Raw genomic sequence first — 16,821 nt, forward strand, 5'->3', positions numbered from 1 at the left:
GTGTCAAAGACTCTCTATAGTACATATGTTTGTCTTTCCTGGAAACATATACAACCATTAGTTACTGTGGCCTCTCTTGCCATCTTTTTTTTTATGAATCAGAGTAGAGATATTTTTAATGTCTTCATGTGATCGGCCTGTGAGCTGCCCTCCTCTTCCTTCCTGTGCCTTCGGGGACTAGCAGACGTTCATAAACAGCAGTATACTTCCTTACAGTGTCTTAACCTTCTGCCAGCGCGTGGATACACTTCTGCTGCAATCCTCCATTTTTTATACATCTCCACATTCCTGGCTGTTTTTGCCAAAAAAAAAAGTTTTCGTAAAGTTTCCAGGCTGGGCTCAGGCTGCGCAGGATTTGTCAGACAGCAACAGGTGAGAGAAATGTGTTCCTATCATATGTGGCAGAGTTTGAAAGGGGGATGAAGTTTGGCTTTTGATTACAACATGTAGAAAGCAAACATAATGCACAACAAGAGTTAAGAAAAAAAAGTTTATTTTTTATGATGGATATATATAAAGATGTTTGTGCTACTAAGTGGAAAAGCTGACACTTGGCAGCTGCTCGTCTGTACACATTGAATTCTCAATGTAGGAAGTATCAGAGTGAAAGAACGTGAGATAGGGCAGGAAGGTGGAGTAGATTATTAATAATGAAGGTCAGGGTGTACGAGGCTTCTTACAATCGGGCTAATGTACAACCTCCCTGGATAATACGCTGCACTGTACTTGTACTTGGAATTCCATCTCACTTCTCCTTAGGCAAATACTTTTAAATAGGAATGACTTTGTTGGTTATCAGTGCAAGTGTTCATCTTAAACTCAGGACTTGGTTCTTTAGAGTCTGTTAGATTATTTAATAGATATGAGGAATTTTTATTTTTACATAAATTTTAACTAATTTTTTACAATAGGATTTTCTTACTAAGCCTGACCCCCATGACCAGTTCACACACTCATCTGCTCAACTACTGAAATAGTAGGCACTAACAATCAGCTGAGCCACTTCACACATCCACACCACGCTTGTTACTGCCACCACTCACACCATTTTGATAGGCCAACGTGACGCCTGCCATTGGTGACAGACTAGTACACACACACCCCCAGTATTCCCAAGCACCAAACTAGGTTAATTACGTACACTCCAGTATAAACATGGTAACGCAACCAGGTTATACTTTCCCTCTTTGAGGTTGTGGGTACTTTTAGAGTAACATGAAATAAACATATAAGATTTTAGATTTCATATATGAAAAAAACACAGTTCTTTTAAAGCTACAAAAAGATGAACATGTCACCAATTTCCTAAGTAAATTACATGAAATTTTCACCAGTTGATAGTAACAAACCATTCAATCCGCACAGGCAAAGAGATTCAAACATTGATGTCCATAAAGTAAGTTATGTGTAACAATGAGAAATGACACAGGTAAAAAGTATTGAACACGCTTACTGAAATTTAATTAAAACTTCATACAAAAGACATTGCTGGTGACGACAGCTTCAAGACGCCTCCTGCATGGGGAAACTAGTCGCAGGCATTGCTCAGGTGTGATTTTGGCCCTTTCTTCCACACACTCTTCACATCCTGAAGGTTTTGTGAGTTCCTTCTATGGACTCTGAGCTATAGTTCCTTCCATAAATTTAGCACAGAGGCTGCAGAAACAATTCAATATTTTTAATGAAATCTGTTGGTTATGGATTAGATAAATAAAAATCCAACACCACTGGACACCTGGCAGCATCTCCTCTGTGAGCCTATGATCTATAGTGACAGGTAGTACAAAAGTTTTCTGTGTATTTTTCTTGCTAGAAAAGGATTGCTAAAATATGAAGGAGAAAATAATGGCCCCTAAGGTAGATAGTAAGTTTCCAGCATACCGGGGACATCACATGTCAATGCAATATTTTCATGCCATATCAATAACAATCTCATATCACGTATGCTCGGAAATATGGCGGTTATATTATTCCACTAAGAGGTTCCTGTGGGAAAATATGATGTAAATTAGAATCATGTCCTTGCACTTATCTTTCTGCGCATACAATTTGCCATCCTCCTCTCACCCGACCACAAGGAGGGGTGAACGGTCTGAATGAATCACTTTGTAATATCTCATCCAGAAAAACTAATGGTCAGAGTCAGGAGAGACCACTTACCATATTTTTCGGACTATAGGATGCACCGGACCATAAGACGCACCCCAAATTTTCAGAAGGAAAATAGGGAAAAAAATTAATTGGTCAAATGGGGGTTCATCTTACAGTCCGAATTCAGCTTACGGGGGGGATCGGCACAGGTGGAGGAATGGTCACAGGGGAGCGTGGTCACAGGGGTTGTTCGGAGGTCCGCCAATATGACCCCCGCTGGTGCGGTGGCCTCTGGGAAATCCCATCCCAGGCTGGTGCGGCGGTGGTGCTCTGTGGTGCGGGGGGGCTCCGCTGGCATTTTGCGACAGGTTCGGTGGTGGTGCTCTGTGGTGTGGCGAGGCTCTGCTGCCATTTTGCGACAGGTTCGGCAGTGGTGCGATGGTGGTGCTCTGTGCTGTGGCGGGGCTCCGTCGGCATTTTGTGCAGGTTTGGCGGTGGTGTGGAGGTGGTGCGTCGGGGCTCCGCCAGCATTTTGTGAAAGCCCGGAGGGCCCCGCAGATCCATTGCTGCGATGAGGTGGCCTCCGGGAAAATGGCCGCAGGTGGACGGCGCATGCTCAGATTTAGATCTCGGCAACTCAGATCTCAGTCTGAGCATGCGCCACCCCCGGCGACCATTTTCCCGGAGGCCACCCCATCGCAGCAATGGATTTGCGGGGGCCTCCGGGCTTCCACAAAATGCCGGCAGAGCCCCCCCGCACCACAGAGCACTACCGCCGCATCAGCCTGGGATGGGAAGCTGCATTGTCCTGCAGCATCGGTCCGGGACTGCCGCCACAGTATTTGTAAGTATATTCCGACTATAAGACGCACCCCCATTTTGCCCAAAAAATTTTGGGGAAAAAAGCGCGTCTTATAGTCCGGAAAATACGGTACATTGCAGATCTGTCCTAATTTCAGTAGCAATCTCCTCTGCCAAAAGGTCTCACAGATTCCGTCTGCATTTTATCTCTTATTTTTGTACTGTTTTTGCCTCACGTGTACAGCCAGTGAAATAAGTATTGAACACGTCACCAATTTTCCAAGTAAATATATTTCTAAAGGTGCTATTGACATGAAATTCTCACCAGATGTCGGTAACAACCCATCCAATCCACATAGGAAAAGACATTAAACCATACATGTCCATATTTTTTTTTATTATAAGATGCATTTTTTCCCCCTCAAATTTGGAGGAAAATTGGGTGCATCTTATAATCCGATAATAAATTACCGGAGTGTGGCAGCAATGGAGTTAGGTCAAAGGAGACAGGGTCGTTGCATATATAGACAGGTGTGTGCCATTACAAATCATGTCCTATCAGCCTAATTAAACACAGCTGGACTCTAATGAAGGAGTAGAACCATCTCCAGGAGGATCAGAAGGAAATGGGCAGCATGTGACTTAAATATGAGTGTCTGAGCAAAGGGTCTGAATACTTATGATCATGTGATATTTCAGTTTTTAATAAATTGGCAAAAATTTCTACATTTCTGTTTTTTTTCCAGTTAAGATGGGGTGCAGAGTGTACATTAATGAGAAAAAAATGAACTTTTTTGAATTTACCAAATCGCTGCAATGAAACAAAGAGTGAAAAATTTAAGGGGGGTCTGAATACTTTCCATACCCATTGTATAAGACGCACCACAAATTTATTTTAAAAACTTTTTTTTTCTATTTTCCTTCCCAAAATTTGGGGTTATGTTATGGTCCGGTGTGTGTTAGACTATGTGTGCACGTTGCGTATTTGCTGCGTTTTTGAAGCGCCTAAATGGTCTAAAAACGCAATGGAATACTTACACAAGGTAATTCAATGACAATCCTGAAGTGCTCTGCACATGATCAGTAAATTTCAGTCCGAATTTGCAGCGTTTTATTTTCTGCAGCATGTCAATTCTTTTTGCGTTTTTGACCCATTGAATGGACAGGAAAAAAAAATGCAAGCAAAAAAACATACAGTATAAAAAATGCGTGTATTTTCCACTGCGTTTTTCTGCCAAGAGATGCAAATACGCAACATGCGCATATGATAGCTGGCTGCAGAATGACTTAACTGTGAATCTGCTACAGAGTTTATGAACCTAATGTTTTTTTTCTGAACTTTTTTCTCAGCTGATTTATAACCACATGAAAGTTATACCATGATAAACAAAGGTTGTAAAAGCTGAATGCTTCTTTTTTTTTCTTCAAATAAAACACTTTTGGAAAAATGACTTAACCACAATGCATGCATTTAGGTAAACAAAAAGTTGTCTATATCCTTTAACGTCAAAGAAATTCTGATTTTGCATAAAGTTTGGCTACTTCTAGGCAAAAGAGAAGACAAAACACAATGACAGCACTGTAAAATGTCATCAGGATTAGTTCTGGCATTTCCCACCAATGCCACTTTCCAGCATTGGATCATTGTATTTCCACATTTTTTTCTTTGTCATGTAAATATAAGGGCAATTCATCAGGCCTGGTATTTCATATTCCAGTCTTAAATCCAAAGCCTGCTGGGGTAAGGTTTTCCAAATATATTGTGAGGCACAACCCTCCAAATAAAATTGGTGTATTTGTGACCTCTACAGGAGTCAGGAAACGAAATCTACTGCAGCTATCAACTGATGTAGTTGTCATCATTTCTATATGTCTGAAAATAGGTTCAGTAGCTGGTTGTTTGCCACTAGACAAAAAGTGATTCCAACTCAGAAATGTAAAATTTTAAGCTTTGCTGACTACCAAGTCCCATGTTACACAGTCTTTGCTGCAAAATGCCAATTACAGCAGATATTGTGCTCATGTACAAGAATTCATTACCTGGGTAGCAGTGATAAGGTGAGCTGTGCTGTGCCAGGGGTGGTATACAGGGTCGGACTGGGGTGTCTGGGGTCCACCAGGGGAATGGACTCTAGGGGCCCACCCTACAGTTATATAGTAACATAGTAACATAGTAACATAGTAATTAAGGTTGAAGGGAGACTTTAAGTCCATCTAGTTCAACCCATCCTATCCTAACTTGCCCTAACATGTTGATCCAGAGGAAGGCAAAAAAACCCCATGTGACAAACAGTAAGCTTCACATTGGGGAAAAAAATTCCTTCCCGACTCCACATACGGCAATCAGACTTGCTCCCTGGATCAACGCAACACTAAGGAAACTAGTGTATATATCCTGTAATATTATACTTTCCAAGAAAGGCATCCAGTCCCTTCTTAAATTTTAGTAGGGAATCACTCATTACAACATCATATGGCAGAGAGTTCCATAGTCTCACTGCTCTTACAGTAAAGAATCCGCGTCTGTTAGTATGCTTAAACCTTCTTTCCTCCAGACGTAGTGGATGCCCCCTTGTCCCAGTCACAGGTCTAAGAGTAAAAAGATCATTAGAAAGGTCTTGGTATTGTCCCCTCATATATTTATACATTGTAATAAGATCACCCCTAAGCCTTCGATTCTCCAAACTAAATAACCCCAAGTGTAATAACCTGTCTTGGTATTGCAGACCCCCCAGTTCCCTAATAACCTTGGTCGCTCTTCTCTGCACCCGCTCCAGTTCAGCTATGTCTTTCTTATACACCGGAGACCAGAACTGTACACAGTATTCTAAGTGTGGTCGCACTAGTGACTTATATAGAGGTAAAATTATGTTCTCCTCATGAGCATCTATGCCTCTTTTAATGCATCCCATTATTTTATTTGCCTTTGCAGCAGCTGCCTGACACTGGCCACTAAATGTGAGTTTGTCGTCCACCCATACACCCAGGTCTTTTTCAGTGACAGTTTTGCCCAGTGTTTTACCATTAAGCACATAATTATACATCTTGTTCGTTCTACCCAAGTGCATGACCTTACATTTATCCCCATTAAAGCTCATTTGCCATTTATCAGCCCAAGCTTCTAGTTTACATAAATCCTCCTGTAATGTAAAATTGTCGTCCTCTGTATTGATTACCCTGCAGAGTTTAGTGTCATCTGCAAATATTGAAATTCTACTCTCTATGCCCCTTACAAGGTCATTAATAAATATGTTAAAAAGAAGCGGGCCCAAAACGGACCCCTGTGGTACCCCACTGCTAACCGTGACCCAGTCCGAGTGTGCTCCATTAATAACCACCCTTTGTTTCCTATCCCTGAGCCAGCTCTTAACCCACCTACACATATTTTCCCCTATCCCCATTGTTCTCATTTTATGTATCAACCTTTTGTGTGGCACCGTATCAAAAGCTTTTGAAAAGTCCATGTACACCACGTCCACTGCATTCCCTTGGTCCAGTCCGGAACTTACCTCTTCATAAAAGCTTATCAGATTAGTCTGACAGGAACGGTCCCTTGTAAACCCATGTTGATATTGGGTCATAAGTTTATTCTTCTCCAGATACTCCAGTATAGTATCTCTTAGAAAACCCTCCAGGATTTTACCCACAGTTGAGGTTAAACTCACTGGCCTATAATTTCCAAGTTCAGTTTTTGTCCCCTTTTTGAATATTGGCACCACATTTGCTATACGCCAGTCCTGTGGTACAGACCCTGTTATTATGGAATCTTTAAAGATTAAAAATAATGGTCTATCTATGACTGTGCTTAGTTCCTGCAGTACTCGGGGGTGTATCCTATCCGGGCCCGGGGATTTGTCAATTTTAGTGATTTTTCGACGCCGCCGTACTTCCTGCTGGGTTAAGCAGGTGACATTTAATGGAGAATTTTATCCCTGATCATGTTATCCGTCATGGGATTTTCTTGTGTAAACACTGTTGAAAAATTTAGCATATTGGCTTTTTCCTCATCCTCCTCCACCATTTCACCCAGACTATTTTTAAGGGGGCCAACATTATCAATTTTTAGCTTCTTACTATTTATGTAGTTAAAGAATATTTTGGGATTATTTTTACTTTCTCTGGCAATGAGTCTCTCTGTCTCAATCTTTGCTGTCTTGATTTGCTTTTTACAGAATTTATTTAATTTTCTGTATTTATTTAATGTCTCATCACTACCTACTTGCTTTAATTCTCTAAATGCTTTATTTTTATCTCTTATTGCACCCCTTACAGCACTATTTAGCCATAGTGGTTTCCTCCTATTTCTCACATGTTTATTCCCATACGGTATATATTGTGCACAGGTCCTATTCAGAATGCTAATAAACGTCTCCCATTTTCTTTGTAAATATCTGTCAGTCGTTATCCCCATTATAGTGGAGCATCGGCTGTAAAACACAGGCGGCTCCTGCATATCTACTGTGCGCCCCCATAACTGGATGTATAATTACAGTAGCTTACATTAATGGGGTTCTTTGGGTAAAACAAGTTATCACCGATCCATGGGCTCCACAGGATAGATGATCACTTAGGTCCGACCATTAGAAACTGCACCGATTGGAAGAATGAGGAAGTTTTATCCCTGATAGGACACTTATCCCCATTTTAAAATGGATCGGCAGGTGGGATATCTGACCGAAGCTCCATTCATTCTCTTTGGGGCTTCTATAAAAAAAGAAGTGCAGCCACGGAGGGAATGAATGGATCAGTGATCAAGTCAGACATGCCACTCCAGTCTAATGGGGATAAAAGCTCCACATTCTGCAGATTTGGTCCACATAGTCCGCCATACAATATTATGGGCAACCACATAGTCCACCATACAATATTATGGGCAACCACATAGTCCGCCATACAGTATTATTGGTACCTCATAGTCTGCCATACAGTATTATGGGCAACCACATTGTCCACCATACAGTATTATGGGCAACCACATAGTGCTCCATACAGTATTACGGGAAACCAAATAGTCCGCCATATAGTATATTGAGCACCCACATAGTCGGCCATACAGTATTATGGGAAACCACATAGTCCGCCATACAGTATTATGTGCACCCACATAGTTTGCCATACAGTATTATGGGCACCAAATAGTTCAACATACAGTATTATGGGCAACCATATAGTCCTCTATACAGTATTATGAGCACCCACATTGTCCGCCATACAGTATTATGGGCACCATATAGTCCGCCATACAGTATTATGGGAAACCACATAGTCTTCCATACAGTATTATAAGCACCCACATTGTCCGCCATACAGGATTATGGGCACCATATAGTCCGCCATACAGTATTATGGGAAACCACATAGTCTTCCATACAGTATTATGAGCACCCACATAGTACGCCATACAGTATTACGGGCACCTCATAGTCCGCCATACAGTATTATGGGCAACCACATAGTCCGCCATACAGTATTATGGGCAACCACATAGTCCGCCATACAGTATTATGGGCAACCACACAGTCCGCCATACAGTATTATGTGCAACCACATAGTCCGCCATACAGTATTATGGGCACCTCATAAATAAATAATCTTTATTTTTATATAGTGCTAACATTTTTTGCAGCGCTTTACAGTTTGCACACATTTTCATCACTGTCCCCGACGGGGGCTCACAATCTAAATTCCCTATCAGTATGTCTTTGGAGTGTGGGAGGAAACCGGAGTACCCGGACGAAACCCACGCAAACACGGGGAGAACATACAAACTCCTTGCAGATGTTGTCCTTGGTGAGATTCGAACCCAGGACCCCAGCTAACCACTGAGCCACCATGCTACCCATGAGTCCATATAGTCCACCATACAGTATTATGGGCCCCATATAATGCTCCACCATACAGAATTATGGGGCACCTGCTCCTTCATACAGTATTATGGGCCCCCTGCTCCTACATGCAGCACATTATGGCCCCCCTGCTCCTCATTGCAGCACATTATGGCCCCCCTGCTCCTCTATGCAGCACATTATGGCCTCCCCTGCTCCTCCATGCAGCACATTATAGCCCCGCTGCTCATCCATGCAGCACATTATGGCCTCCCCTGCTCCTCCATGCAGCACATTATAGCCCCCCTGCTACTCCATGCAGCATACTATGGCCTCCTCTGCTCCGGAACAGCTTCCAGGGAGCATGGTGACAAGAATGATATACAATTAAACTGCGTAGGCGACAACCGTGGGGCCCCCAGAAGCCTATTTTTCCTCTCAATGGGGCCCCATCAGGGAGGGTGCAGAGACAGCAGAGCAGCTCACCATGCCAGGCTAGCCATCATTCTCTACACAGGGCAGGTCGCAGGGCAGGAGTCAGACAGGGAGCTCGGCGGAGAGCACACACCACCACCACCACACAGCCGGGTCGGCACTGCAGGGCAGCGGTAGTCAGGGGCTGGCAGAGCAGAGCTGCCTGTCTCCGAAGAGGAGGACACTGGACACACTGGGCAGGCCACAGGACTGCAGGAGTCAGAAAGGGAGCCCGGCAGAGAGCACACAACACCCCCACACAGTCAGGCCGGCACTGCAGTACAGCGGTAGTCGGGATCCAGCAGAGCTGCATGACTCCGAGGAGGACACTGAACGCACTGGGCAGGCCGCAGGGCTGCAGGAGTCAGACAGGGAGCCTGGCAGAGAGCACACAACATCACCACACAGCCGGGCCAGCACTGCAGGACAGCGGTAGTCGGGAGCTGCATGACTGAGGACACTGGACGCACTGGGCAGGCCACAGGGCTGCAGGAGTCAGACAGGGAGACCGGCAGAGAGCACACACCACCACCACCACACAGCCGGGCCGGCACTGGAGGACAGCGGTAGTCGGGAGCCGGCAGAGCAGAGCTGCATGACTCCAAGGAGGAGGACACTGGACGCACTGGGCAGGCCGCAGGGCTGCAGAAGTCAGACAGGGAGACCGGCAGAGAGCACACAACATCACCATCACACAGCCGGGGCGGCACTGCAGGACAGCGGTAGTCGGGAGCCGGTCGAGCTGCATGACCGAGGAGGACACTGGACGCACTGGACAGGCCGCAGGGCTGCAGGAGTCAGACAGGGAGCCCGGCAGAGAGCACACACCACCACCACCACCATACAGCCGGGCCGGCACTGTCCGGCACTGCAAGACAGTGGTAGTCGGGAGCCGGCAGAGCTGCATGACCGAGGAGGACACTGGACGCACTGGACAGGTCGCAGGGCTGCAGGAGTCAAACAGGGAGCCCGGCAGATAGCCCACAACACTACCACCACCACACAGCCAGGCTGGCACTGTCCGGCACTGCAGGACAGCGGTAGTCGGGAGCCGGAAGAGCTGCATAACAGAGGAGGAGGACACTGGACGCACTGAGCAGGCCGCAGGGCTGCAGGAGTCAGACAGGGAGTCCGGCAGAGAGCACACAACACCACCACACAGCCGGGCTGGCAGTGCAGGACAGCGGTAGTCGGGAGCCGGTCGAGCTGCATGACCGAGGAGGACGACACTGGACGCATTGGGCAGGCCGCAGGGCTGCAGGAGTCAGACAGGGAGCCCAGCAGAGAGCACACAACACCACCACCACCACCACACAGCCAGGCCAGCACTGTCTGCCTGGCACTGCAGGACAGCGGTAGTCGGGAGCCTGTCGAGCTGCATGACCGAGGACACTGGATGCACTGGGCAGGCCGCAGGGCTGCAGGAGTCAGACAGGGAGCCCGGCAGAGAGCACACAACACCACCACCAACACACAGCCGGGCTGGCATTGTCTGGCACTGCAGGACAGCGGTAGTCGGGAGCCGGTAGAGCTGCATGACCGAGGAGGAGGACACTGGACGCGGCACTGGGCAGGCCACAGGGCTGCAGGAGTCAGGGAGCCCGGCAGAGAGTCCACCACCACCACTCACCACACAGCCGGCAGAGAGTCCACCACCACCCACCCACCATCACACAGCCATCAGCCGAGGACATTGGACTAGTGGACTGTGACTGTCTGTCTCCCCTAGTGTCCCCTGGACCCCTTCACCTGCTATTTTATACACTCACCGGACCCGCGGACCGGAAGGCTCAGGGCTGCCTGTGTACACTGTAACACACAGGAGCGGGAGCAGCAGGATGAGCAGCGACGTTCTCTTCTGTTGTGTGCTGGCGCTGCTATTAGCCAGGCAGCAGCCAGCTACAGACGATGAAAGAGCGCAGGGCGGTGACTCACCGCTCATCAAGAACAGGCCGCGGTGCCACACGAACCACTGCAGCAAGGTCACACGGCGGCCAGGGTGAGAGTGACTCATCGCTCTCATCAGATGCTCAGGAGCTTCCGCCGCCGGAGACAGCCAGCCAGGGGGCCGCCGCCCGACCACGCGCGGCGCAGAGCCGGTATGTGCACGCGCGCTTTTAAAGGGCCCTACACATTTAAAGGTGCAGGAAATTTAAAGGGCCCCCCATGACCCTCGGGGCCCAACGGGCATTTACCCGGTACCCTGCCAGGCCAGACCGAGCCTGGTGGTATAGGACTCTGGGGGTTTTTTGCCTGTTTTTTTATTTTAATTGTAGCAATACACGCACTTTTCTTTTACAAAATGATTACAAAATAAAAATGAGATAGGGATCTCTGTTAACTGCCTAAATACGAAAGAAGCACATCTGTATTCGAGTTTTCCTGTCACCGTATAAGTTTGGGATCTCAGACACTGCAGATGGTACCACACATTGGACCACCATATCATCAAACCAAATAAATTAGGGCTTTCTAGCACAGGGACCATACTAGTAGCCTGTTAATATATGGGAGAAAGTTGGCGAAAGGTTAAAAAAAATATTTTTCATTTTAAATCAGCCTCTGGCCCATTAAAAAAAAATCAGGAATTTTCAGCAATGACAGTAAATATTAGTTGTTCTATTATTTTACTTATATATAATCATAGAATCGTAGAGTTGGAAGGGACCTCCTGGGCCATCTGGTCCAACCTCCTGCTCAAAGCAGGATTCGCTAAATCATCCCAGTCAGATGTCTGTCCAGCCTCTGTTTGAAGACTTCCATTGAAGGAGAACTCACCACTTCTCATGGCAGCCTGTTCCACTCATTGATCACTCTAACTGTCAAAAAGTTTTTTCTAATATCTAATCTGTGTCTCCTCCCATTCAGTTTCATCCCATTGCTTCTAGTCTTTCCTTGTGCAAATGAGAATAAAGATGATCCTTCTACAATGTGACAGCCCTTGAGATATTTGTAGACAGCTATTAAGTCTCCTCTCAGTCTTCTCTTTTGCAAACTAAACATTCCCAAATCCTGCAACCTTTCCTCATAAGACAGGGTTTGCAGACCGGTCACCATTCTGGTCGCTCTTTTCTGAACTTGCTCCAGTTTGTTGATGTCTTTTTAAAAATGTGGTGCCCAAAACTGGACACAATATTCCAGATGAGGTCTGACCAAAGAGGAGTAGAGGGAAATGACTTCACTTGATCTAGACTGTATGCTTCTGTTAATACATCCTAGAATTGCATTTGCCTTTTTTGCTGCTGCATCACACTGTTGACTCATATTCAGTCTGTGATCTATTAGTATACCCAAGTCTTTTTCACATGTGCTGTTGCTTAGCCCTATTCCTCCCATTCTGTATATGTTTTTTTCATTTTTATTGCCCAGATGTAGTACTTTGCATTTTTCCCTGTTAAAAACCATTCTGTTTGTTGCTGCCCACTGCTCCAGTTTATTTATATCTTTTTGAATCCTCTCTCTCTTCTCTATTATTAGCTATCCCTCCTAGCTTTGTGTCATCAGCAAATTTTATCAGTTTACCCTCAATTCCTTCATCTAAATCGTTGATAAAGATGTTGAACAATACAGGGCCCAGGACAGAGCCCTGTGGTACCCCACTTGAGACATTCTTCCTACTGGATGTGCAGCCATTTACGACCACTCTTTGGGTCCAATCACTAAGCCAGTTATGAATCCACCTAAGAGTTACCTTGTCCATTCCATACTTAGTCATTTTTTCAATAAGGATTGTATGAGATACTTTGTCAAATGCTTTGCTCAAGTCAAGATTTACTATATCTACAGCATTTCCTTGATCCACCCAATCAGTGATTCCGTCATAGAAGGAAATTAAGTTAGTCTGACATGACTTATTAGTTACAAACTCATGCTGACTCTGTTTAATCACTTCATTCTTATCCAGGTACTGACATACATGTTGTTTAATAATTTATTCAAAGATCTTTCCTGGTATAGAAGTCAGACTCACCGGCCTATAGTTGCCTGGGTCCACCTTCTTCCCCTTTTTGAAGATAGGAACAACATTTGCTCTTCTCCAGTCTTCTGGGGCTTCTCCTGTTCTCCAAGAATTTTCAAAGATTATGGAGAGGGGTTCAAAAATTTCTTCTGCTATCTCCTTCAGGACTCTGGGGTGTAATTCATCTGGACCTGGAGACTTGAATTCATTTAGGTTAGCTAAGTGTTTCCTAACTATCTTTCTGTTTATAGATATCCTGGATTCTTCTATTCCCTTAATAGGACAGTGAAGAACAGTTGATGTTACATTTCCTTTCTGAGAGAAAACATATGCAAAATAGGAATTTAAAAGTTTGGCCTTCTCAACATCCTGTCTTACCATTTCATCATTTTCATCCTGTAAAAATCCTATAGCATCTTTGACTTTTCTTTTACTTTTGACATATCCCCAAAATCCTTTATTATTGCTTTTGACATCACTTGCAAGCCTCAATTCATTGTCAGCTTTAGATAATCTGATTTGTGCCCTGCAGGTTCTGCAGACAGCATTATATTCTTCTTTAGATATGTCTCCCTCTTTCCATTTTATAAACATTTTTTTCTTCCTTTTTAGCATGTGCTTAAGTTCTGTGTTCATCCATCCTGGTTTCCTTAAATGCTTCCTATTCTTCCCTCTTTTCGGAATTGTTAACAATTGTGCTTTGAGAATTTCATTTTTCAAGATTTACTATCCTTCCTGGACATTTTTGTCTTTAAGGATATCCAGCCATTGGATCCCTCAAATTCTCTTTCTGAATCCCTTAAAATTTGCCTTTCTGAAATCTAACCTTGACGTCTGAGTCTTCACAGGTCTTCCTCCTCTAGTTATCCAAAATTCTAAAATAGCATGGTCGCTACCTCCTAGGGTCCCAGCCACTTTTACCTCCTCAACCATTTCCTCCCTGTTTATAAGGATTAGATCCAAGGTAGCAGTTCCCCTTGTTTTCTCCCCTACCTTTTGGAAGATAAAGTTGTAAGCAAGAGAGAATAAGAATTTCCTTGACCTGTTAGTTTTGCCTGAGAGAGATTCCCAATAAATGTCTGGATAGTTGAAATCTCCCATGACAACTATGACATATTTTTTGGATAACTTGGCCATTTGATGCATAAAGAGTTCATCCATATCTTCAGCTTGCACAGGCGGCCTGTAGTAAATGCCTACAATGGTGTCCTTTCCATTGTTCTGTCCTTGTATTCTTACCCAAACAGTTTCCACAGAACTCCCAGTCTCTGAAGCTTCAATCTCTGTGCAGATGAACACGTTTCTAACATACAATGCGACACCTCCTCCTCGTTTATCAAGTCTGTTTGTTGCAAATAAGTTGTATCCTTCTAGTCTTGTATTCCAATCATGTGTATTGTCCCACCAAGTTTCAGTGATTCCAATGACATCATATTTCTTTTCCTGAGTTAGTAGTTCCAATTCTCCTTGTTTGTTGCCCATGCTTTGTGCATTAGTATAGAAACATTTTAGTTTGTGATTGGTTTCTCTTTCTCCAATATTTTTATTAATTAGATCCTTTTGTCTTTGTTCTTCCTTTCCACTTCTAATAGCAGATTTCTCAATAGCATTTGTCAGGTGTATGGCTTTTTCTGGTCTTTTGCTTCCCTTCCCATGTTGTTCTAGTTTAAAGCTCTCCTTACAAGTGTAGCAAGGCGACTTCCAAATACATGTTTTCCAGTCTTCGTAAGGTGCACCCCATCTCTAGCAAGTAGTCCATTGTATAGGTAATTCACTCCGTGATCCAGAAATCCAAATTGCTGCTGACGGCACCATCGACGTAGCCAGTTGTTCACCTGCAGAATCTTATTCCACCTCCTTGTTCCATGGCCATCCACTGGGAGGATGGAAGAGAAGACCACCCGCGCTCCCAGTTCTTTCACTTTCTTGCCTAAGTTTTCAAAGTCTCTGCAGATGGTTTCCAGGTCGTTTCTTGCGGTCATACTCTGCAACGCTGTACAAAATTTGATATAGCCAGACAGAATGACATATGATAAAGATAGATATGAAAAAGATAGAAAGGCATATATTGTAAATATATATGACATAAATAGATACATATGGGAGAGAAAGATAGGCAGACAAATATGGGATATACTTAAGAGAGATAGATAGATAGATAGATAGATAGATAGATAGATAATAACTGGTTGGGCCACCCTTAGAAGCATAGAAGCAACAACTGCAATCAAGCATTTGCGATAACTGGCGATGAGTCTTTTACAACGCCCTGTTGGTATGATGTTCCTTTTCTGAAATGCTGTGCTACCTCTACGCCAGATGTAATGGGAATAGGTTGTGAATGAGTTAATATCCAGTAAAAGTTTTCTACTGAGGGAAAAGCCAGCAGAAATCCTTGTTCATAGCAAAAGTTATCCCGACTGTAGGAAAATAAAATGTAATAGTGTGACAAAAGTCACAAAAGCAAGAACTCTCCTTTTTTGCTGTCCATTCTGTGAACAACAGGTCTGAATCAGAATTGAAGTGGAAATGAGCATACAGTATTATTCTAAGCTTTGTTTGCCAAGGGCTATGACTTTTCTGTCATCAAAGACTACTATTATTTTACTTGCATTTTTGTTGACCAGACTCCTATAAAGGCCTCATTCTGATGTCAGTTTTATTGTATGCCTTGTAGCCATGTTTTTTCATAGATAATGTATTCATTATAGTATATGGTGCTGTTCACATGTACTTGTTTTGTTGCAGTCCTTATGTCCAGAAAAAAAAAATCGTTGAGATACATTCATTTTTGATCCATGACACTGATTACAATGCTATCCTTGTGCTGTTCGTTTCTTTGCAATAGATAGAGTTTTGCTATTTTTTTGCATACGAGAAAATCACTGATGGCAAAAACACTGACCAAATACTGAAGGCATACTTTTTTCACGTGTGACAAAAATTAGGAGGTCTTGCATGAAGATTCAAAGTTAGATCTATCAGATAGACAGGGTGGACAGCAGTGTGAGCAGACTCTTCTTACTGCAGGGCCCCTAGTATCTCCAGTATTAGATCAGATAGACAGGGAGCGCAGCAGTGTGAGCAGCTTCTTCTTACATCAGCACTCCTAGTATCTCCAACATTAGATCAGACAGGTTGGACAAAAGTAGGATCAACTTTTTCTTACCTCAGCACCCCTTTTATCTCTAGTATTAGCTCAGATAGACAGGGAGGACAGAAGTAGGATCAGCCTCTTCTTACCTCAACACCCCTGTTATCTCTGGTATTAGATCAGATAGACAATGAGGACAACAGTGTGAGCAGCTTCTTCTTACCTCAGCACTCCGACTATCTCTAGCATTTGATCAGATAGACTGAGTGGACAGTAGTGTGAACAGGCTCTTACCTCAGCAACCCTAGCATCTCAAAAAGTAGATCAGATAGACAAGGTGGACAGCAGTGTGAGCAGCCTATTCTTACTGTACCTCAGCACCTCTGGTATTTCCAGTATTATAACAGAGACAGGGTGGACAACAGTGTGAGCAGCCTCTTCTTATCTCAGCACCTCTGGTATCTCCACTATTAGATCAGATAGACAAGGTGGACAATAGTGTGAGCAGCCTCTTCTTGCTTCAGCACATCTGGTATCTCCAGAATAAGATCAGAGAGACAGGGTGGACAGCAGTGTGA

General features: G+C 44.2%; 1 protein-coding gene across 6 annotated transcripts in view; it reads left to right on the forward strand.

Annotated features, from left to right (window-relative positions):
* Positions 1-200: 200 nt before the first annotated feature.
* PIK3R6 (phosphoinositide-3-kinase regulatory subunit 6) overlaps positions 201-16,821 on the forward strand; it is a 94,411-nt gene continuing 77,790 nt past the window's right edge. For 5 of the 6 annotated variants that reach the window (XM_073559679.1, XM_073559674.1, XM_073559672.1 and 2 more), the window contains exon 1: positions 202-372. The gene's annotated coding sequence lies outside the window, so the exon portion shown is untranslated. Of the gene's footprint in view, positions 373-16,821 lie in introns of all 6 variants that reach the window. The other variant, XM_073559677.1, reaches the window with a different exon arrangement.

The sequence above is a fragment of the Dendrobates tinctorius genome, unplaced genomic scaffold (genome assembly GCF_039654945.1).
Source record: "Dendrobates tinctorius isolate UK_male_01 unplaced genomic scaffold, ASM3965494v1 ptg000014l, whole genome shotgun sequence".
Classification (NCBI taxonomy): domain Eukaryota; kingdom Metazoa; phylum Chordata; class Amphibia; order Anura; family Dendrobatidae; genus Dendrobates; species Dendrobates tinctorius.